Genomic DNA, 22150 nt, shown 5'->3' with positions numbered 1-22150 from the left:
TGACAAAAAATAGATCTGAGGGAAATACTCAGAACGCAGCCAAATGAATAAAACGAATGGGAACTGGATAGATTGTGACATTCTGACATGTGACTATTAGCGATTCCACAAGGAGGGAGCGGATAAAACGGGGAGAGGAAAGATACAATGTCTGAGAATTTTCCAGAATTGTAGAAAAACATAAAATTTCCCAGTAAACAATGAGTTGTGTATAGGATAAATAAAAGTAAATTCAAATCTAGAAATCTTAATTAAAAGTGCAGCAATAAAGGAAAACAACAAAGATAAAGAAGAGGTCTTGCAAGCAGTCAGGGAGATAAAAGATTAGCTAAGAAAAAAACATACATTAGACCAGCAGTATCGTTAGTACTAGGAACTTTATAACAGAAACATTAGTAACCAATAAACAATAAAATTATATCATCAACGTTCTTCTGGGGCTTTAAAAAATTACGTATTGAATTTATTGGGGTGACACCGGTTAATAAAATTACATAGGTTTCAGGTGTACAGGTCTATAATACACCATCTATGTATTGTACTGCGTGTTCACCCCGCCAATCGAGTCTCCTTCCCTCACCATTTACCCCCCTCACCCTCTTCTACCTCCCCCACCCCCTGCCCCTCTTGTAGTTGCCATTCTGTTGTCTGTGTCTGTGAGGTTGCTTTATTTTTGTACCTGTTTTTTATTTTGTTTTAGGGGTTTTTTTTGGTTTTTGGTTTTTTTTTTTTTTTTTTTTGAGGAGAAATCACTCTTAGCCCAGACAAGAATGCAAGTATAATAAAGAGGGTTACAAGACAAGATCTGAGACAGATTTCCAAGAGACCCCCCCACCTGGGAAAACACACCAGAGGATATAGTTCATGAAGAGGGAAGCTAAGTCCAGAGGGACGACACAGGCTGCAGAGGAGACCGCTGAGTTTAAAAGGGATAAGCTTGTGGGCAAACTAGAGCCAAACAAATTCATTAGAAAACAATGAATTCTATTATTTCAGGCATATAAAAACAAGAGGAAACTAACACTCAAAAGGAACATGTGATATTAAAGATAAATTATTGGGCCTGACCAGGTGGTGACACAGCGGATAGAGCGTCGGACTGGGATGCGGAGGACCCAGGTTCGAAACCCCAAGGTTGCCAGCTTGAGCGCAGACTCATCAGGTTTGAACAAGGCTCACCAGCTTGAGCCCAAGGTCACTGGCTTGAGCAAGGGCTTGTCATAAGCACTGGCTTGTCTGCTGTAGCCTCCAGTCAAGGCACATATAAGAAAGCAATCAACGAACAACTAAAGAGCCGCAATGAAGAATTGATGCTTCTCATCTCTCTCCCTTCCTGTCTGTTTGTCCCTATCTGTCCCTCTCTCTGTCTCTGTCACAAAAAATAAAAATAAAAAATTTTTTTAAGTTATTGGAATAGTTAAAGAATTCTAGGATCCTTGTATAATCCTAAGGAAGAATGAGCCCACCGATGGTCATAAACTGTGCTGAACTATAGTTAAAAAAAAAAAAAAATAGAAACAATAGATTGAAAAAACAACAACAGAGAACCGTGATGCTTTCGCTTAAATTTTGTGTTTTTGCAGATTTGAAATAATTTCCATTCAGGAACTGGGCATCTAAACAGAGAAAGTCACAGTTAGAAAGGACGAACAGGGGTCTCGGCTTGTCTAACACGTCACTGGAGTCTAATGTCAGACGCCATGGAACAGGCCTCAGAGTTGAGCTCTCCAGCCTCCTACTTCCAGGGTAGTGTCTAGATTGTGTCACCATTAGAAAAACTCCAAAGGTCTCAGAGATTCTACACGACGCAAGTTTTATTTCTCATTCTAGCACCTAAGTACAGGTAGTTTTCACTTTACGAAGGAAGAGTGTGCTTGATCGCAGTATCAGAGTGATAGAGCTGTCACAGGTGGTCAGGGGACTCCAGGAACCGGGTTTGACCTAAGATCATGATACGGTGAAGGGCCCACCCTATTGGGAGCTTTCGAGCTTTGCACTGTCCACTGCCCTGCGGCCCACACTCTGCCTCCAGCCCCTCTGTGAACAGCACCGCTGGATGGCTTCTCAAATTACACAGGGTCCGTTTGTGCGCTGTCAGGCTTGAGCAGATAAAATCATTTTGATTCAGAACTTCTAGCCATTTGTGTGCCCAGGGTGGGCCCTACTGGGGGCTCTGCCAGCTCAGAGTAAAACGTGGACTGTGAACAGACGGAAGGGGCCTGTTCTGTCTTTGAGAAACGTGACCTTTGATGCCAGAGTAAAATGGATATTTTAACCTCCTCAGGGACTCCCTTTTCCCTCAAAATTGGAGTTTAAAGGGGCCAGACTTAAAAACAATAACATTAAGGACAGCATACCTTTTGAAACTTGTTTTTCTGCCTACAGTATTCTGTGTATGATTTCCGGGACAGCCCTCTTATTTCCGCATGGTGTTTGGAGCTTCTGACAGATGTGGTGCCCTGAGTCAGCGTGCCTTCCTGGGGGTCCCAGATTGTCAGGGCCAGGCCAGTCTGCAGAGACCCAGACCTGAACCTCGAATCTCAAGCAGGCTGCCCCGAGATCCCTGTTTTCTTCTTTTATCCCCACCCCTGGAGTCATCTCAAATTAGGTTACGTAAGTGCTAACACTTCTCTCCTTCTGGGTGTGTGATCTGGGCATAAGTCACTGTTTATTTATTTATTTATTTATTTTTAATCTCTGGGAAATACAACTGATATGCTATAAGTCTTTCTTTCTCTGCTTCCATTCAACAGTTACCTGGCATTGGCCTTCCCATCACCTCTGGTGTGTGTGTGTGTGTGTGTGTGTGTGTGTGTGTGTGTATTTGCTAAACAGCAATATTCCCTCTTATCAGCAGCTGAAGGAACAGAAGACGAGTGGACACGAATAGTAATCCCCTTCTGTGCCTCGCATCCTCGCCTATAAAGGGGCTGGCAAGTCTCTACAAAGGATGGTCAGTGTCCCTGCGGGCTTCACCCCTGTGTGTGTCCAGATTATTCAGAAATGCCTTGGGCAACCAAGCCTTGTTTCCCCACGGCCACATGTCTGGAGGTTGGTCCCACTTAATCATTTCTTTCCCACCCCCTTACTAGATTGCAAAACCCCAAATAATAATAATCACCGCCATCCACTGAGCCCCTGCTCTGTGCTTCTAACTGTACAAAGACCATTAATACGCTAACTCCGATCCTTATGGCATGATTTGGTCATACTATTAACTCAGCTCTACAGATGGGGAAACTGAGGATCAGAGAGGGTCAGTGACACCCCCAAAGCCACCCCACTACTAAGTGATGACATCCAAATTCAAGCCCAGGTCCAATGGCTCCTGGACCCACACCCTGTCAGCTCCAACTGACGGCCTCTTTTTCAAAGACAAACTGGGGCCTCGTGCATGCTGGCATCTCCTCCTGTTCCCACCATAGCTCCTGGAACCGAGTGAGGGTGAGACACATGTTTAATGAATTAATGAACGAGTTCTACCATCCCAGGATGTATAGAGGGACATGAATTCCTGCACTTTCTTCCCGCTGGGCATGCCCGGCCTTCGCCCCTCTGCTTCTTGGAGTTCAAGGTCAGCCTGCAGCTTTCAAGGCTCCGGCCAAGGGCCACTTCCACCAAAACACATCCCTGGTGACTCTGACGCCTCTGACTTGGTCCTGCCTCTGAAATTCAGTTTGCGCCACCTCTACACTGTGCACTTAACATTCAAGGGTGAACAAAAGTAGATTTGCAATTGTTCAAATGAAAAATATTACAATGATCAATAAATAATAATAAACAATAAAGTCTGTGTTGCGTGTAGTCACAACTGTGAGCCTCCTTTTGCCCGGCCTTGTGTTTGTTGTCTGGGGAATTCATTCAGTGTCTGGAAAGAGCATCCCCAGAGAAGAAGAGTGAAGTCCAACTCAAGTACAGATTCTGTCCCTCCCTGGCAGCCTGAGCTTGAGTGTCCATTAGACTCCCAGATGTGGCTCTTCCTCTGCAGAAAGGGAATCAGTATGCACGGTCAGCCTCACTGGTCTGACGGAGGACAAAGTCAAGTGGAAGGAAGCCGTATCCAACACTCAGCCCGGGGCGCCTGCCGTAGAGTGGGCTCTCAGTAAATATTGGTCTGATGTGGCACCTGTTCTTTTAAAGCATGTGCCAGTTGAAAGTCCTGCCAATGGGCTGATCATAATGTTTTGTGCCCCCAGGAAATAGACAGCAAGCCCTGAGAAATGCCCACAGCCCGTGTACAGGCAGCCATGTTTCACCAGATTCCTGAACTAGCTGCTTAACTACTTTTCCCTTTTTGACTTTTCTCAAATCTGTCCTTCACAGTCAACTACATGAATTTATGTCCATTCCCTGAAAAAAAAAGCCACCAGGCTCCCCGATTGCAGAAAGAAGGAAAATCAAACTCTTCAGCACGTCATACAAGGTCCTCCTTGACCTTGAACTCATCTCCCAGCCTGATTTCCTGCCGCTACCGAACCTCACATCCTGTGGTCCATCCACCCCCAGGGTCATCTTATATGACGTCCCTTGAACAGGGGATTCTGGACTAACTCTCCAGACTGGCCTTGTCCTCTATAGCTCAGTGTTGTTACCACCTCTGCTTCTACCTCCCCCGGGGACAAAGGTACCATCTGCTCTGACAAAGCCGGAGTCGCCTGCCAAGCCCAAGCACACAGAGTGGCCTGGAGTGCACTTCTCCCTCCACTTGTTCATTATAAAAAGTCCAACCTCATCTTCCAGACCTGCTCAAATATCGCTTTCTCAGGAGGGTATTTCCTGACTCTCCCTGGCAGGATCAATTGAACGCTGAGTGTTCCATCAATATTTGGAGCTCACTTTGACTATAGCACTTGTCACATTACATTGTGGGTGTTTGATGCATGTCTTCACCCCCCTCGTGTCTATACTCTGAGCCCCTAGGAGGCAGAAACTTCTGGTCTATCTTTACAGTCCCTGTCACATAGAAGGCATTTAAAAATTATAACGTTTGGAGGCAAAAAAGGCGAGTGGCTTTAATCAGAGAGCTGTCTCGACAACTGCACATATAAAATTGCTTTGTTTGAAAGTATTCGGTGCTACCGTTAAAAATCACCAGAAGGGTAAATAACCATAGTGAGAATAAGGCTGGAATAAAAGCTGAAATAATATGGAATGGTAAAAACAATCATGACTACGCAGTGGAATTTCTAATGAAGTGAGCCATCAGTTTATATTAGGGACTATTCATAGAAACTACGAGACAATTTGGGAAACAGTTTAAGAGGAGCTACCATGGGAAATAGATCCTGTCAGCTTCCCTATTTAAGAATGACAGTCTCAGAACAGGAGTGAGAACCTACAAGTTCATGACATAGGAACACAGCTCAGCAGGGTGGACACTCACACTCAACCCATGGCTGTGGACCGATAAACAGTGGGGCATTCAAAACACGGGACCTCTGGACTGTCTTTCTTAGTTTGTGTTGTTGTGTGCATGGTAACTGCTCCACCCCAGTCAACAACAAATGTCCCAAGAATCACTCTGAAAATACTCATTTCTTCAGTAATCTATAAAATGGATTGTCGGCCGTTCGTTTTGTCTCCATGATCGCATTAAGCAATACATCAGGGAACTGAGTTAAAATCTGGCAGCCGTGGGTTGCAACCCTATCTCTGCTCCCAGCTCACTTTCCTCCAGGGTCTCACTTTACCCTCCGAAGCTAGATGAGATAAAAGTTAAAGTATATGAAGTGTTTATTATGCTCTGGGCACCCGCCTAAGCACTTTCTACTTTAACTTATGCAACCTTCATAACAGTTCTATGAGGTACTTAATGCTGCGTCCTCATTTTCCAGGTGAGGAAACCAGGGCGTTGAACAGTGAATCAGCTTTCCAAAAATCCCACAAACTAGGAATGGAGGAAGCAGGATTTTCACAGTTCATTTAGCTCCAGAATCCATGTGTCACCCAGGGCAGGATGGTGGGGGACGGCCATAAGGAAGTTCATTGTCTTATAGAATTTTAAAGTAATAATAAACCTCCCCAGACATCTGTCTGCTTTTATTACCACCATCCACTTGCAATTCCGAACAAGGTCAGGGAGAAAATATACATTGCCCCAAATTACTTGTTGTTCCAAGTTCGCAACAATTGCTCTTAACCACTGTTGAGTTTATATAAGTGTCAAATGGCACATTTATTGTCCATTAATGAAATGAGAGTTGAGTCCAAGAACTCCCCTGAGGCAGGCTGACCCAGCCACACGCATTGATTTTGAAAGTAAGTTTATAACGATTGGGAATCATTCGAGCTCACTTCAGGTGCCCGTACAGTTCCTATGTCCAACCCCTGTGGTGTTACCCATTCCTGTATTCAACCACCAGGTGACAAATAAACCACACTGGCCCAGTGACAGTAAAGATGAGAATGGCGCTGCCTCAGTTCTGTTCTCTGTGACCACTCCCAGTGCTTATTTCTGTTGAAAAGTTTAAACAATGAAACAGAATGTGAAATGCAAGGTATGAGATTTTTATTTGGCAACTGCAAATTTTAGCGCATAAATAAAATATATTCATCCCGTATCAAGGTTATCACTAAAAATAATTCTGCCTATAACGGAGGAAGTACTTATCTGTTGCAGGTGTCAATCAACCGAGCTAGCTTTGCCACTTACCTCTCTGAGTTTCTAAGGACAAGCAGCCTCTTGAAATGTCCTACCTCAACTAAAAAAATGCCATGACTTATGATTCTATCAGTCTCATTCTTTATATTTCCTGAACTGCCTGAAATCTTTCTGCAAAGTGAAGTAGGGACCAAGTAAACAATTAGCGTATACCAGGTCCCTCAGTCGTCATCGTCTTCATTTTATTTCCACGCTTCCTTCTCCACTGTGCTTCTCAGAACGTTGCCAGACCACAGTGCAGAGTTCATGTTTCTTTGAAGCGCTGACCCCAAAGTCCTCCCCAGCTGCTTTTCCTGCCGATAAACCCTGCGGTGTCCCTGGCTGGATGGGCCATGATTTCCCTCATCTCCGGTGTGTGCCTGGTCCTCCCTCCGCCCTGAGAGCCTTCTCCCACTTTCCTCCTTCTCTGACCCGCCTTGTTTGCTGGAAGAATCCCTCTGTTCCTCAAGGTAATGGTCGTTTTCTCATGGAACACTTACTCCCGTCTCCTGATGCCTTGTTTACACGTCAGCTTCCCCTTCTCCCATCTTAGACCTCCAGGAGCCCAGGAAGAACTTTCTCGGCATTGAGGCCCAAAACAAAGCCTAGCCCCCTGGTATGAGCTCCGTAAACATCTAGCTAATAAATGCAGGATTGAGGTCTCATAGTTTCTGATTGCTGAGACTGACGGCCCAAAAGAAGGGTATGACATTTAAAATAATAGGGGGAAGTTATCACAGCCTGGGCTCCCTAGAAAACTGTCTGAGGGCTGTTAACTGCTCCCCTTTAATGAGGGAGAGCGGTGACGACAGGCGCAGGAGAGAGGAACCAAAGGAAGAAAGAAAGGGGGACGCGGGAAAAACCAGTCCCAAGCGGGTGTTGCTAACTAGGTGTTGATTCTGGTGCAAATAAAGGGAGAGGGTTGACTGGTCACAGGGATGGGCCTGGGAGAGCCGCATGGGCCGTTCTGTGTCACTGCCTGAGAAAGAAGGGTGAATACTCTGTCCCCCAGCTCCTTCCACTGCTGACTCTGGACCCAGTGTGCCCCGTGGTCGTCAACTCCACCGTGGCACCAGGCGTGCTGCCTGGCCCCTCCCACCAGCCTCAGGCTTGCTGCCGGGCCCCTCCCACCAGCCTCAGGCTTGCTGCCGGGCCCCTCCCACCAGCCTCAGGTGTGCTGCCTGGCCCCTCCCACCAGCCTCAGGCATGCTGCCTGGCCCCTCCCACCAGCCTCAGGCTTGCTGCCTGGCCCCTCCCACCAGCCTCAGGCTTGCTGCCTGGCCCCTCCCACCAGCCTCAGGCGTGCTGCCTGGCCCCTCCCACCAGCCTCAGGCGTGCTGCCGGGCCCCTCCCACCAGCCTCAGGTGTGCTGCCTGGCCCCTCCCACCAGCCTCAGGCGTGCTGCCTGGCCCCTCCCACCAGCCTCAGGCATGCTGCCTGGCCCCTCCCACCAGCCTCAGGCTTGCTGCCTGGCCCCTCCCACCAGCCTCAGGCGTGCTGCCTGGCCCCTCCCACCAGCCTCAGGCGTGCTGCCTGGCCCCTCCCACCAGCCTCAGGCGTGCTGCCTGGCCCCTCCCACCAGCCTCAGGCGTGCTGCCTGGCCCCTCCCGCCAGCCTCTTGGGAAGCCAGAGCCTCTTGGTTCTGGCGGGCTCAGCCCTAGGCTCTGCGGCCACCATCATCCTCATCACTGGGGACTCCCTGAAGACCAGGCTCTGTCCCCAGAGGAAGCCGCCGCAGGACACAGGGACGAAGGCCGTGGCCAGCCTCTCCTACCACAAAAATAGTAGGAGCCAAAGACAGGCAAAGGGCAAGTGACTGCAAACACCAATTACATGGACGGGATCCACTAACAAATTAATGAGAGATACATCGCAGCTGAAATGTCCTAAGCATTTACACTGGTTCAGTCCCGGGCCTGGGAGCCACAGGAGTGAGCCAAAAAAAAAAAAAAGCATAGTCCTTCTTCAAATGGTCTGGCAGGAGAAGTGGACATTAAGTAAATAACTGCCAAATAAGGGGAAAATGGAAAATATGGACAACACAACCAAGAAAATGGTATACCATCTTCTCAGAGTCTGTGATAGGAGGTGTTGATCAACTCAGGGGCGCAGGGAAAGAGTCTCTGAGAGTGTAAGAATGAAACAGAGTCCTTAAGGTTGAAGAGCCGTGATGGGGGTAGGCCAGGGCGGAGAAGGAGGGGCCGTGGGCGGGCAGGGCCCACGGCAGGGGGAGCAGGTGAACAGGGTGCAGGGTGAGGGCTGCAGGGGAAGAAGGAGGGTAAGCAGAGACCAGGCCAGGGGAGACCCTGGAGGACACACTGGGAATTTCTGTCTGGACCATAAGACCAATGGGGAGCTACGCGAGCGGTCTAACACACTCGTTGTGCGGTAAATTGTTGGCCAGATTAGTATTTCCTAAAGATCACGCTGACAGTTGGAGAATAGAATAAACAAAAGAGAGAAAGGATACAGGGACACCGGGTAAAAACTGTGACCACCTGGACCGAGGAGGAGATGGCGGCGTTGAAGAAAAAAGAAGCAAGACTCGGGAGATGACTGACGAGCGAGACCCCTTACAATAACAGATGAGACCGCGCGGGAGAAGAATTCTAGCTGCCAGTGACAATAGCCCTGGTTTTACACCTTGTCACATGTGTCTTGAAAACTGTGGGTTACGGATAGCTTGAATTTTGTTTGTTCCAAGTATATCACTTCACACTTTCCCAGGTGATGTGCCTTTTCTGCTCCTCCTCTGAGACCTGGTGAAGCTCCTTTTTCTTTTTCTTTTTTTCAAGTGAGAGGAGGGGAAATAGAGAGACAGACTCCCACATGCACCCTGACCAGGGTCCACCCAGCAACCCCATCTGGGGCTGATGCTCTGCCCATCTGGGGCTATGCTCACAGCTGAGCTATTTTTAGCACCTGAGGTGGAGGCTCCATGGAGCCATCCTCTATGCCTGGGCTGATGCGCTCAAACCATTTGAGCCATGGCTGAGGGAGGGGAAGGGAGAAAGAGAGAAAGAGAAGAGAGAAGGGGGAGGGGAAGCGCTGGGGAGGGCAAGGACTGGTCACTTCTCCTGTGTGCCCTGACCAGGAATCGGACCTGGGACATCCACAAGCCGGACTGATGCTCCACCACTGAGCCAACCAGCAGGGCCCTGGTGAAGCTCCTTTTTCTCTCTCAGTCAGGTATTCCATTACTCAAGAGGAAGATGTCATCTACAAGTGGAAGGATTATATTTTTCATTTCTTCTCTTAATGCTTAGTAACCTGAAAATATAAATTCCTGAACAGATACTTTTCCCAAGAAGACATACAAAGGGCCAATAGATATATGAAAATATGCTCCACTTCACTAGCTCTAAGGGAAATGCAAATCAATCCCACACCTGTTAAAGTGGCTATTTACCAATAAGACAGGAAATAACAACTGTTGGGGAGGATGTGGAGAAATGGAACCCTCATTCGCTGCTGGTGGGGATGGCAACTGGTACAGCTGCTATGGAAAACCGTATGGGGGCTCCTCAGAAACATTAAGACTAGAGCTACCATATGACTCAGCAATCCTTCTTCCCTGTATCAACCCCCAAATCAAAAACATCCATTTGTAAAGAAATCTGCAACCCTACGTTCATTGCAGCATGTTCACCACAGCGACGACGTGGAAACCACATAAGTGTCTGTCAGTGGATGACTGGAGAAAGAAGCTGTGGTACGTACAGACAATGGAATACTGCTCAGACGTAAGAAGACATGACACACTGCCATTTGCAACAACATGGACGGATCTTGAGAGTATCATGCGAAGTGACCTAAGTTAGACAGAAAAGGAGAGGAATCATACGATTTCATTCATCTGTGGGATATAAAACAGAAAGCCACAAGCGAAGAAACAGACTCACAGACACAGACAGCAGCATGGTGGCTACCCCAGAGGAAGGGGCGTGGGGAGTTGAAGACAGTAGAGGCGGTCAAATACACCGCGATGTGTCAGAAAGAAACTAGACTTTGGGTGGTGAGCACACCACATAATATACAGATGATTGTAGAACTGTATGTCACGTATACACATATATCACATTATTGAGCCATGTCACCCTAATACATTTAATTTTAAAAATAAGACAAAATCAAAGGCTGACAAAATCCAACTTAAAAAAAATTAAAAGAAAGACAAATGCCTGCGTGGACTTCTGGAATTATGGATTAAAAAAAAAAAAGAAAAATGATAAGCGTATTAATAATCAGCAACACCATCACAGAGAACATCAGCTTGATTTTCTAGATGACATGAAAACAGTCATCCCTCTTCTTGAGGGATTTGCCTGGGTGTGCAGAGCCCAGGATGGGAGCGAAAGGGATGGACCGTTCACAGTCTGCACGGGGGCAGGTGAGACCCTGCACTGCACTGTTTCCTTGTCCTCACTTCACAATCACAGAGCACAATCGGCCTTATTCACCAGGTTGCTGTGTAAGCCAGCGAGAGTCTTCTTTTCAAATAATCTGGAAATCACTTACAACAAGTGACCATTATTATTACTACAATAGGAAATCGTAAAAGGACTACTGAGTGCAGTGCAGCGCAGTGCAGTGTGGGAGTTTTTCTTTTTACTTCAATGGGAAGTACGACACTTAAATGCTGGGAGTAGAGAAAACTGTAGTAATGCTGATAAGAGAGAAAAGTTCATTAAATTTTCTTATAAGATATAATTACGATAAGAAAAGCTAAAATAGAAAGTATTGTGAAAGATATTAAATACTGAACTTGTGTAAAGTATCCAAATAAAACCCCATCAAAATTCTAATAGGCAGCTTGAACTTGCTTCTTGATGATAACTTATATTTTATAGTGGATTTTATACTTGAATTGGCTACACACATACTCTTTAACGAGGCTCTTTTCAAAGTTTTAACAGTCACCACAGCTAAAAACTGTCTTTGTACGAGAAGGTGATAATAAAACATAAAACCAGCCTGACCTGTGGTGGCGCAGTGGATAAAGAGTCCACCTGGAAATGCGGAGTTCGCCGGTTCGAAACCCTGGGCTTGCCTGGTCAAGGCACATATGGAAGTTGATGCTTCCAGCTCCTCTCCCCTTCTCTCTCTCTGTCTCTCTCTCTCCCTCTCTTTCTCCTCTCTAAAAATGAATAAATAAAATTAAAAAGTATTTAAAAAACACACAAAAAAAACATAAAACCATTTTATAGCCATTCAAGACTGCCCACGGCCCAAATTAAATTCCCAGACTCGAGAAGTTCTTTCTCTCCTTTCATTAACAAAAGTCTTAAAAGAAATTCCTTGTGATAAATGAATGGACTTCACACGCAATTCAACGCTTTCAAAAAGAGCATTTCAGATAGATGCCAGAGACCTTGTCTGAGAACATACATGAGTTATTAAGGTGATTGTCTTCTACAACTAGTTTGGACGAAAAGACGACAAGGGAACTGTCATGAAAAGAGTGAGCCAACAGCAAACAGAACAGAAGTGCCAGATACCGGTGACAATGAGACCCGTGCTGGCCCCCGGAGCTGTGCTTCCAGCCCTGGCAGAAGCCGGTTCCTGGCCACTCCCACGGCCGGGGCTGCCCTGCCGGCGGTCTTCCAGAGCACCTGGCACATGAACTTTCCCCTCAAATCTATAGTTGTTGGTCCACAGAGGGCAGAAAAGTGCTCGGTGGCTCAGGCTCCCCGGGGACCACACTTCACATTCATCAGCAGAACAGGAAAGCCAGGTGTTGCTAATTCTGCTCACTGTGAGCAGTGGCCCCCTTGACCTCAGTCACCGGCCCCCACTCTTTGCCCCAAAGCTCCCATCCGTCTGTGAAGTCAGGGGTGACGGGATCCTGGCCCACACAGAGGTCAGAATGACAAAGGCCTCCACGCTGTAATCCATTCCATTCAAACTATATTCTGGAAAATTCTAGTTAAAGAACCACTTCCACTCTCAGTCAGAGGAAGGCAAGACAATGCACACGTGAGAAATATGCAAACCCAGAGTTAGGACAGCAGGCGTGCAGATTCCCAAACAGACGGTAACGGTTCAAATAAACAAGCCGTGGTGCTTCTCCGAGTATCTTCTCCGTTACGCCGCATGGTATAGCTCTATCCTCTTTATGATATACAGTCATCTTAACTAGCAAGGACGATATTGGGCTTTAGAATCTACAGGTAAACATGACTCAACGGAGCATTATATATGCAAAGTTGAAAATAACGGCCAAGCATGCAATAGCACCCAAGTAACACCTCAGAAATGGATTCACAAAAATAAAGCTCATTCCTATGCCACAGCTCCCATCGGGCTGGAAAGAGTTCCACATAATTCAGCTGGTAGCTTCTGTGTGGTTGAGCAGTCATCAACCGTGAAGTCCACGGTTCATTACAAATCCGATCTGTAAAGTCCCTTACGAGTGGCTCAATTATTTCTTTGAAGGATACAGACCTCCTCTATTTTTCTTTTTAACTTTTTCTGCCCAGGAAAACACTTAAAAATCTGCATCAGGAGAACTAAACTTCTCAATTGTCTTTCACATGGCCTGAGACGTGTTACTCTAAACCTCCGTTTCGGTTATCCATCTACAAACCCAGGACACACGCCGACAAGTATCTGTGTGGCCACGTAGCCCTAAAACTCTAGAATTTTAACTTTCTTTATGTTGCTCAATTGATTAGAGCGGTGTTAAGCAGGAACTGTGTGTCTTCCCGGATATAAAATGTCATCCAGATTATCATGGAAAGTCAAAAAAATAAAATAACGATATACAAAGACACAAGTTTTGGGTAATGTGGGCAGGGATGCCATGCTCGTCTTCGCATCCGGGGATGTTTGGCACGGACCCAGTGCTCAGTAGATACTGGATCAAGTCAAAGGATCTTTGCTAAAGGCATCATCTTGCTTGATTATTTGGGGACTTTTTTTCTTATGTTTATTTTTCTCTTGTTTTTGGAAAACGAAGTTCTCATCACTTGTGCTGGGCGATATATAAGAAGTGAGGGGTGCCATAATGGGCAAAATCCGCAGAAAATCTTTTTCTGGGTTCATGGCAGCTTCGCCCCAAAACTTCAGCAGAGTGCACAGGGCTGTCTGCCCAGGCTGTGCCCTCGAAACAGTCATTCATTGTCTCATTCCTTTTTTCTCCAGGAACCTTGGTTAGGCATCTACCGTGAGTCCGGTGCAAAGGACAGATTGCTAAGTAAACCGTTTTCATGAAGCTCATATTCTAAAGGAGAAAGGAAACATTTATTTACTTAAATTTTTATTAAAAGTATGTAAAATCTCCAGTGTTATTAAGAAAAAATATAATTGGGAGTAAAAGGGATGAATGAGGAAATTGGGCTGAGGAGGCACTTCAGAAAGGGTGGCTCTGCAGAGACAATGTTTTTAGGGGAGATAATGGCAAAATAAAGACCACCAACAGGCGACCTGGGGACCAGAGACCAGCAGGAGGCACAGCAGCCCTGAGGACTTCAACACCTGGGCAGGCTGAAGAAGGAATGCAGGCCACTGTGGCCACGGGACCCTGGGCAAGGGGAAGTGGAGGGAGAAGAGGAAAGTCGGGAGAACAGTCTACAAGTGTCATCTGGCCGCTCACTCCCTGTGCAGAATCCAAACACCTCATCTGGCTCTCCTGAACCCTGTACATTAGGGGTGACAACACGCGCTTCCCAGGATTGCCGTGAGGACTACATCCACACCGCGGGATAGACTTCAGGACCACCCTAGGGTAGACCAAAGAAGTCACACTCCCTAACCCAGCACCAGGGGTGGCCCGACCTGGGTCCAGCTTCCTCACTAGAACCGCTCCAGCAGGCTTGTTTTTGTTTTGGGGTTTTTTTTGTATTTTTCTGAAGCTGGAAACGGGGAGAGACAGTCAGACAGACTCTCGCGTGCGCCCGACCGGGATCCACCCGGCACGCCCACCAGGGGCAACACTCTGCCCACCAGGGGGCGATGCTCTGCCCCTCCGGGGCGTTGCTCTGCTGCAACCAGAGCCACTCTAGCGCCTGAGGCAGAGGCCGAGGAGCCATCCCCAGCGCCCGGGCCATCTTTGCTCCAATGGAGCCTTGGCTGCTGGAGGGGAAGAGAGAGACAGACAGGAAGGAGAGGGGGAGGGGTGGAGAAGCAGATGGGCGCTTCTCCTGTGTGCCCTGGCCGGGAATCGAACCCGGGACTTCTGCACGCCAGGCCGACGCTCTACCACTGAGCCAACCGGCCAGGGCCTCCAGCAGGCTTTTAGTGACCGAGTACACCAGTGAGTTACTGAACAAACGCGCTGGGCTGACGGACGCCACTCCGGCGCTGGGTGAGTGGGGGCTCTGGTTTCCGTTTGTCGCTTGTTTCCTAACCTTGGTCCGCCTTCTCTCCCCGCGTGCCAGAAATGGTTTGGCTAGGAGATTCTCAAAGGCCCACTCTCTGATTTCCCATAAAGTGCTCACTCTCCATTTTGACTAGGATTTCTTTAAATATATATATTTCAAGAGCTGACTGGAATAGAGAAAGAAAAGAAAAGAAAAAAGACCTGCACATGCACTCACACACGTGTGCACGAGCAGAGGCACACACACACACACACACACACACACACACACACACACGGGGTGAGGGTGTACACAATGTTCAACAGCTGTTTTGAAATGTCACAAGATGTAAAGTCCTGTAGTCGCCGGTGCCGACCACTACACGTTTGGGATGGAGGCGATGGGTTGTCCGAGCATTCACATTGCCTTAATGTTAGGGTTTGGGGCCCTTTATACGTAAGCGCTTCGTCCCCTCCAGCTCCGAGAGAATCCTACTAGCTCCGTCAGTAGCTAGTGATCTTGGGCAAGTCACTTCATTTTGCTGAAACTCAGTTTTGTGACTGTACTGGTCAATAGCATCAAGGCCGTAATAACAACCCCGTGAGTCATGGCCCCTGCCTGCGCACTGTTGTGGCAGGGTTCCTTGGACCAAGCTCTCCGCCTCATCCTGTCTTGGCCTCCAACCCCTCTGCCCCAGAGGAAACCATTTTCCTCTCCAGCTGGACCAGAGGCAACTTGACATTATAACACAGATCCACCAGACGCTCCCCATTTCAGAATAGGTAGGTGTTTCTTCTCTTTTGCAGACAGTCAGTACTTTAATTCTTCTTAATGAAAGAGAGCGAGAGAAAGAGAGAGAGAGAAGGGGAGTATTGGTTTTCCCCAAAAGATGACGTCTGACAAGGCACTGCCGGCAGCTCCAGCTCCGTCATAGTACAGTACAAAATAAATAATAAATGCTTAGCTGTGACAAGGGCATCACAGTGTCCATTTGTACCTCTTAGATAGCATGTAGAGTGGGCATTATTGTTTTGTTATGATGGGACACTGAAGTGGAAGGACGCTTTGTGGCCAAGGCACAGAAGTGGCAACAGGAAGTCAGGGTTTGAAGCCAGATCCGACTTCAGGGCTGTGTGCGTTCTGTTACCAACCCTGTAATGGAGAGCTGTGGGTCCTGGTTCTGGAGGGAAACCCCTTTAAATCTCTCTGTGCCTCACCCCTGGGACGTATTAGGGTGTGAGTCTCTAAGATTCCTTTCTTATTCTAAGTCAGTGGTAGAATTATCCCCATGACATACTGTATTTCTTAGAATGTCAGACACCATTAAGGGTAAGACACTCCATCATTAGAGGCACCACTCAGAAGGGGGGGAATGCTACTGATTAAACTCTAAAGAATGCTTGTGCAATCACTGAGAATTCTAATTTGACGCATATTGAAAGAGACCTTTGAAACACAGCTATATGTAGATTTTAACAGATTACCGCCCTTAGGAATATATGAAAAGAACCTGTAAGTGACACGCACAGGGAAAGATTTTCCTGAAACTTTCAAAGTGGAACTCTTCCGAATGCTTTTCAACTCAGACTCAGCTGTGCCCATCTTTTCCAGAAAATGTGGTCTGTGTCATCAGCGCAGAGATGCATCCGTTCCTTCTTTCTGTGTTAAAAGCGTTCACTACTGTCTCCTGGATGTGCTCCCAAGCTGCTCACCCTCCTGCTTCCAGCTTGAATTCAGACACTTTCTGGATCTTACCAGGTGATGTGACCAGAAGGTTTTGTAGACAACTCCATGGAGCTACCAGGTCAAAGGGTAGGTTTGTGGTCCTTCGTCAATTTGAGGGCCAGAGACAACTGGGTCTCGGATGTCGAGGCTCCCCCGCCCCCGACTCGGGGCCACCACTTTACTCCAAGCCACCTCAAGAAGTTGGGTAGAGTCTTAGGCTCTGGGCACATGGAGAACTCATCACCCAATCCTTTGTGGAGCCCTCAGACTCCCCAGAAACCGAATTTCAGCCAAAGAACAAAGCTTTATCTGTAACCACCTCCTTCCGGGTTCCGCAGCCACAATGTCTAGACACTATTTGCTGGCAGTCCCCCTGGAGTTGGTAAGGCACACGCTCACGTCTACTTCATCAATCTGACTAATAGCGTGCACAGCCTTTGATGAAGACAAAAGGGGCACCAGATGGCCCCCTCGAGCCTAACTGGGGCTCCTTGTCTCACCCTGCCTGATCTTCCTGTCTCGCCAGACCCCTCCCGGGTCCCACTCCTCTGCCACACCTCTGGGCGTCTCTTCTCCTGTGATTCAGCGGCAAGCACATGAACCTCAGTTTTCCCATCTGTACTTTGGGGGTAGTGATGTCTGCCTGGCAGTGTTGTTGTGTGGATTCAATAAAATAAAATACGGTGACGCCCCGGGTTCACGCCTAGTAAATGCGGGTTTCCCTTCCTGCGTCTGTCCCTCCTGCCTTTCTCAACCCTCCTTCTGTCCTTCCTTCCTCTTGTCCTTCTGTCATGTTCTTTCCAAAGCCTTTGCCACCCTTCTCCCCGCCCCCTCCATCCTTCCTTTCTTCCTCTTACCATTTCTTTTTTCTTTCCTCCTTTCTTCAGTTTCTCCTTTTTTTCTATCCAACTCCTCTCCTCTCCTTTCCTCCCATGATTAAAAAAAAAAAGTGGCATGATCACATTTTTAAATTTGGAATGAACTCAGCAGCTGGAGAACGGAGGCAGACTGCAAGGACAGGGACCCGCTCCATCTATCAGGAGCCTCTGGGTGGGAGGGTGGGGCCGGGCACAGGAGAACAGCAGGGCGGAGCACCGCCTCAGTGGTGACTCGGGCGGGCACAGGTGGACAGCAGGGCGGAGCACCACCTCAGTGGTGACTCGGGCCAGGCACAGGAGGACAGCAGGGCGGAGCACTGCCTCAGTGGTGACTCGGGCCAGGCACAGGAGGACAGCAGGGTGGAGCACTGCCTCAGTGGTGACTCGGGCGGGCACAGGAGAACAGCAGGGCGGAGCACTGCCTCAGTGGTGACTCGGGCCAGGCACAGGAGGACAGCAGGGCGGAGCACCGCCTCAGTGGTGACTCGGGCGGGCACAGGTGGACAGCAGGGCGGAGCACTGCCTCAGTGGTGACTCGGGCCAGGCACAGGAGGACAGCAGGGCGGAGCACTGCCTCAGTGGTGACTCGGGCCAGGCACAGGAGGACAGCAGGGTGGAGCACTGCCTCAGTGGTGACTCGGGCCGGGCACAGGAGGACAGCAGGGCGGAGCACCGCCTCAGTGGTGACTCGGGCAGGGCACAGGAGGACAGCAGGGCGGAGCACCGCCTCAGTGGTGACTCGGAGTGGGGGGTCCAGAGTGGTACCAACTGCAGAAGGAGCCAAAGACCAAGGTCGTGCATGTGCATGGGTGAAACTGTGGCATCTCTCTGGGATTAGGAGGGCACCGATGAAAGCCTCAGGAAGGATTTGAATGAAATGTCTTACCAACTGGGTGAAAACAGAAATACACCGATTTTTGAAAGGTGAAGACTTCTGTTTCTTTCACACTTAATTAATGAACTGCAATTCCATATGTATAACAATATGTATTCAGAAAAATACATTTATGTTATAATGTTATCTATCTATTTTTAGCCTAAATATCCTAAATAGATCCAATAATAATAGTAAATCCCCAGGGTAGGAACAATAATAGAGTGACATATTTTAAAAAATAAAAAGTTGTGTAGCACTGAAATAGTAATCAGGTAGATTTAAAAAGAGAGACAGAGAGAGACAGAGAGGGAATAGAGGAAAATGATCGGCTTGGTTTCCCACAGAGAGTGATCCTCTTTTCCAAGATTTCACATTGGGTCAAATTATTTAAAAAACAGATTTTAATCAAGGCCAGAAGAAGACTTGGTGAGATGGTGCACTAGCTAGAAACCCATTTATTTTTCCTGTCCTTACTACTTCTTTTAGCTAGCTTCTCAGTGGTACCTCTGATGGGCTGTGTGTGTGTGTGTGTGTGTGTGTGTGTGTGTGTTTCTGTCATCTTAGGATTTCAGTAAGTGACGGCTTCACAGGTGATGTCACCATAAGCTCACACTCTAGTTAAAACTAGAGACAAGGAAGTCATCTTTGAAGAAGAAGGAGAAAATGTTTGTCTCCTCCCTCCCTTGCAGAGTTCTTCCTGGGGCCTGACCGATGATGAGTTCTGTAGATAAATACACTGTCTCAGAATTGTTTGCTCACCAAGGAGACTCTCTTCTCCTTCCAGGGCACAGAATCTAATTTAAACCAGTTCCTGTGAAGATCACACAGTTGTTGTTTTTTTCCCCCTCTTGGATTTCACAAGGCAAAGGAAATACAAGATAGGAGTAAAAGAGACGTTTATTTTCTGTGGTTGAACATCGTTCTGCATTCCAGATGGACTGTGAGCCCCAAGATTTTAATTCACAGGCTGTTTTCATGGATGAGCTCTAGATACTTCAGACACTGACCTTCCCTGGAGTGCTGTCAAAGCAGTTAATGACCTTGATATTCCTTAAAGGCGGTGCTCTAGGGAAGTCAGGCATGGCCTCCCCCCCCCCACCTTATTGAGACATAATCAACATTAAAACTGTATGTATTTAAAGTGCAGGGTTAGGTGCAACCTGATGTTTTGGCAAACTTATACAGTGTGAGTTAATTGCCACAATCAAGCTAATTAACATACCCGTCACCTCATGAGGTTATCATTTTCTTTGTTTTATTTTTCTATGTGTGCCCGTGTGGTGAGAGTATTTAAGATCTACCCTCTCCGCAAATTTCGCCTGTGTTTCCTTTAAGGATTTCCAGCTTTGGAGGCTGCCTGTCATAAACACCCTCCCTCCCTTTGGAAACAGGATCTCTCTGGTTTCAGGTCCCCTTCCTGAACCCAGTCTGTCTTTTCTTTGACATGTGAATATTTTATACGTCGTCCTGGGTGAGTGTCAGGGTTTCTATTGGTGTTTTTGCAAAAGGCCCAGTTCTTACAAAATTTGAATTCATGTGTTAATATTGTTGACCTAGGAAGTCAAAGGTGCACCTGAGGGGAAACAAGTTATCTTTTCTGGAACATATCTGCCAGAAATGTGGCCGATGGCATTCAGTAACATCAAAAACAAATGTTATTTCCCAAGGAGGCAAGAGAATGTTTCTTCACTGACCACCACCCAAAGGAAGTAAAGTAAAACCATATTATCTCAGTAAAATCCAATATGTGAAAACCTGCTTTTTCACAAACTATAGACATAGTATCTGTGGCTTGAACTGAGCAAAAAATACAGACCCTCTATTCAAAGAGGCATTAGTTCTGCTACCTTTATCTGCCCTTCAGAGCCATCCTACCAGACTTCTCAAAGCCCACATATCTCTGATGGCTCTTATTTAATCTGCATCTGGAAACTCAAAATGTATTTGACATTTTCATTTCTATCAGTTCTATTAAATTAGGTCAACAAATGTTGACTGCTTGTGACAGCATTGTTATTAAGCCCGTGGATGCTAGATTTGTACGGCCCAAATTTAGTTGATGGAACTATTAACCAGGATATCCTGGGCAAGTGACTTAGCCACCTGAAGCCTCAGTGTTCTAGTCAGTAAAATGAGAATAATAAAAGTAGGGAAGGCTCTATCTCACAGAACTGCTGGAATGAACAAAGGAGTGTTTATATATAAATATCTTAAAGCAGAGGTTCTCAATAAAGTGTTGCTCATCTTACTATCCTTACGTTCAATATATAATAGTTGCTAGAAACTGGGGGATATGGGCTCAAGGAAAAGCAGTTCTCCCCTTCAAGGAGAGATTCATGCAGAGGGCTGAGACACAAACAGAGAAGCAAACGGGGTACAACCGGAAGTACCCGGAACAGACTACTGGACAACAGAGAAGGAAGGTCAGTTCTCACTGGGGATACCAGGAAAAGCATCCTGCAGAGGCTACATCGCTCAGGCTTTGAAGGAGGAGGTGCGTGGTGTTTTGAGGGAAGTAAACGGAGAAAAGGGGGACGGAGGGAAATTCCAAGAGGAAGGGACTGGGTCCCAAAAGGCACTGAGATGGCAAAATACTGTCCCTGGGACTGAGCAGAGTCGTACCTATAATAAATGCGGGAATAAATGAAAACATGATGAGAAGCCCCTTGTGGCCTCAAAGCAGTGTGTTGACAGCTCTTGTTATAAATGACAATCATTTGGTGATTTGTGTATTCCAAAAACAAAACCCCTCTCAATATGTGTGCTGAGCCCATGCTGTCATTCAAAAAGAGAATGCTTTGGGGGCTGAATGGCACTGTTGGCTCAACAAGAAGAATAACATTTGAATCTAATTCTGTCCTCCATGCTCTTATTGTAAAAACAACTTGTCCCACCATCCCTACAGCAAAGTTCAGTTCAGATGAGTCAGCTGACCAGATGCATTGTTTTCGCCCCCATACGTTAGTTCCAACCTCTAGGTTCCTGAAATTCTCTGAGCTTCTTTCTGCAGCATGCTACGGGTCTTCACCAGCGTGACTCCTTTTATCCGATTGAGTCCAATCTCCCCCTCTTCGGCACACCTCCTTTCACTGCTGAATAAATAAATCACCCTGGGGTATGTCCAGAGGGAAGATTTTCGTAGGAAAGTTCCGTCTGCATTCAACCCCTCATTTATTCAGGCCGAGTTCTCAGGCGCCCAAGGAGAAAGAATTAGAAAAAATAAAGAGGTGTTTTCCACTGCCAAGTTTACTAATGTGGTCATTAGCACAGCTGACTTGGGGCCGTGCCCACAGAGAGAGAAATCTCCACACACATCTTGTCTTGGGGTGGGCAGGAACCCGCCTCCCTCCCCACCCAGCCCTCTGTTTGGTCTCCTACCTCAAGTCAGGATACTGCTTACTCCTGGGAGCCTTTCAGGACAGCTGGTGAGCCTGATGAGTCCGAGGCATGTACGAAGGAAGAAGCAAGCAGTATTTCTTTCTCAGGAATAAAAGTCCTGGGGTTAACTCATTAATATCTAGATAACTACAAAACAGGCATGTTTTTTTTATTTTTTGAAGGGGCGAGGGGTGTTTTCATCCTACCCTCCAGCCTCGTGGGATAGATAGGCCAGCTACTCAGAGAGATTTTTACAGTTGAATTAATTCATCTACAAACTGGGTTAAAAATAGAATCAACCTTCCTTCTGTTTAAAATTGAGCATTGAATGTTGTTCCTTTTCTTGAGGGAA

Source organism: Saccopteryx leptura, chromosome 3, assembly GCF_036850995.1.
Source record: "Saccopteryx leptura isolate mSacLep1 chromosome 3, mSacLep1_pri_phased_curated, whole genome shotgun sequence".
Taxonomy (NCBI): Eukaryota; Metazoa; Chordata; class Mammalia; order Chiroptera; family Emballonuridae; genus Saccopteryx; species Saccopteryx leptura.
Note: the sequence above shows the minus strand (reverse complement) of the source record.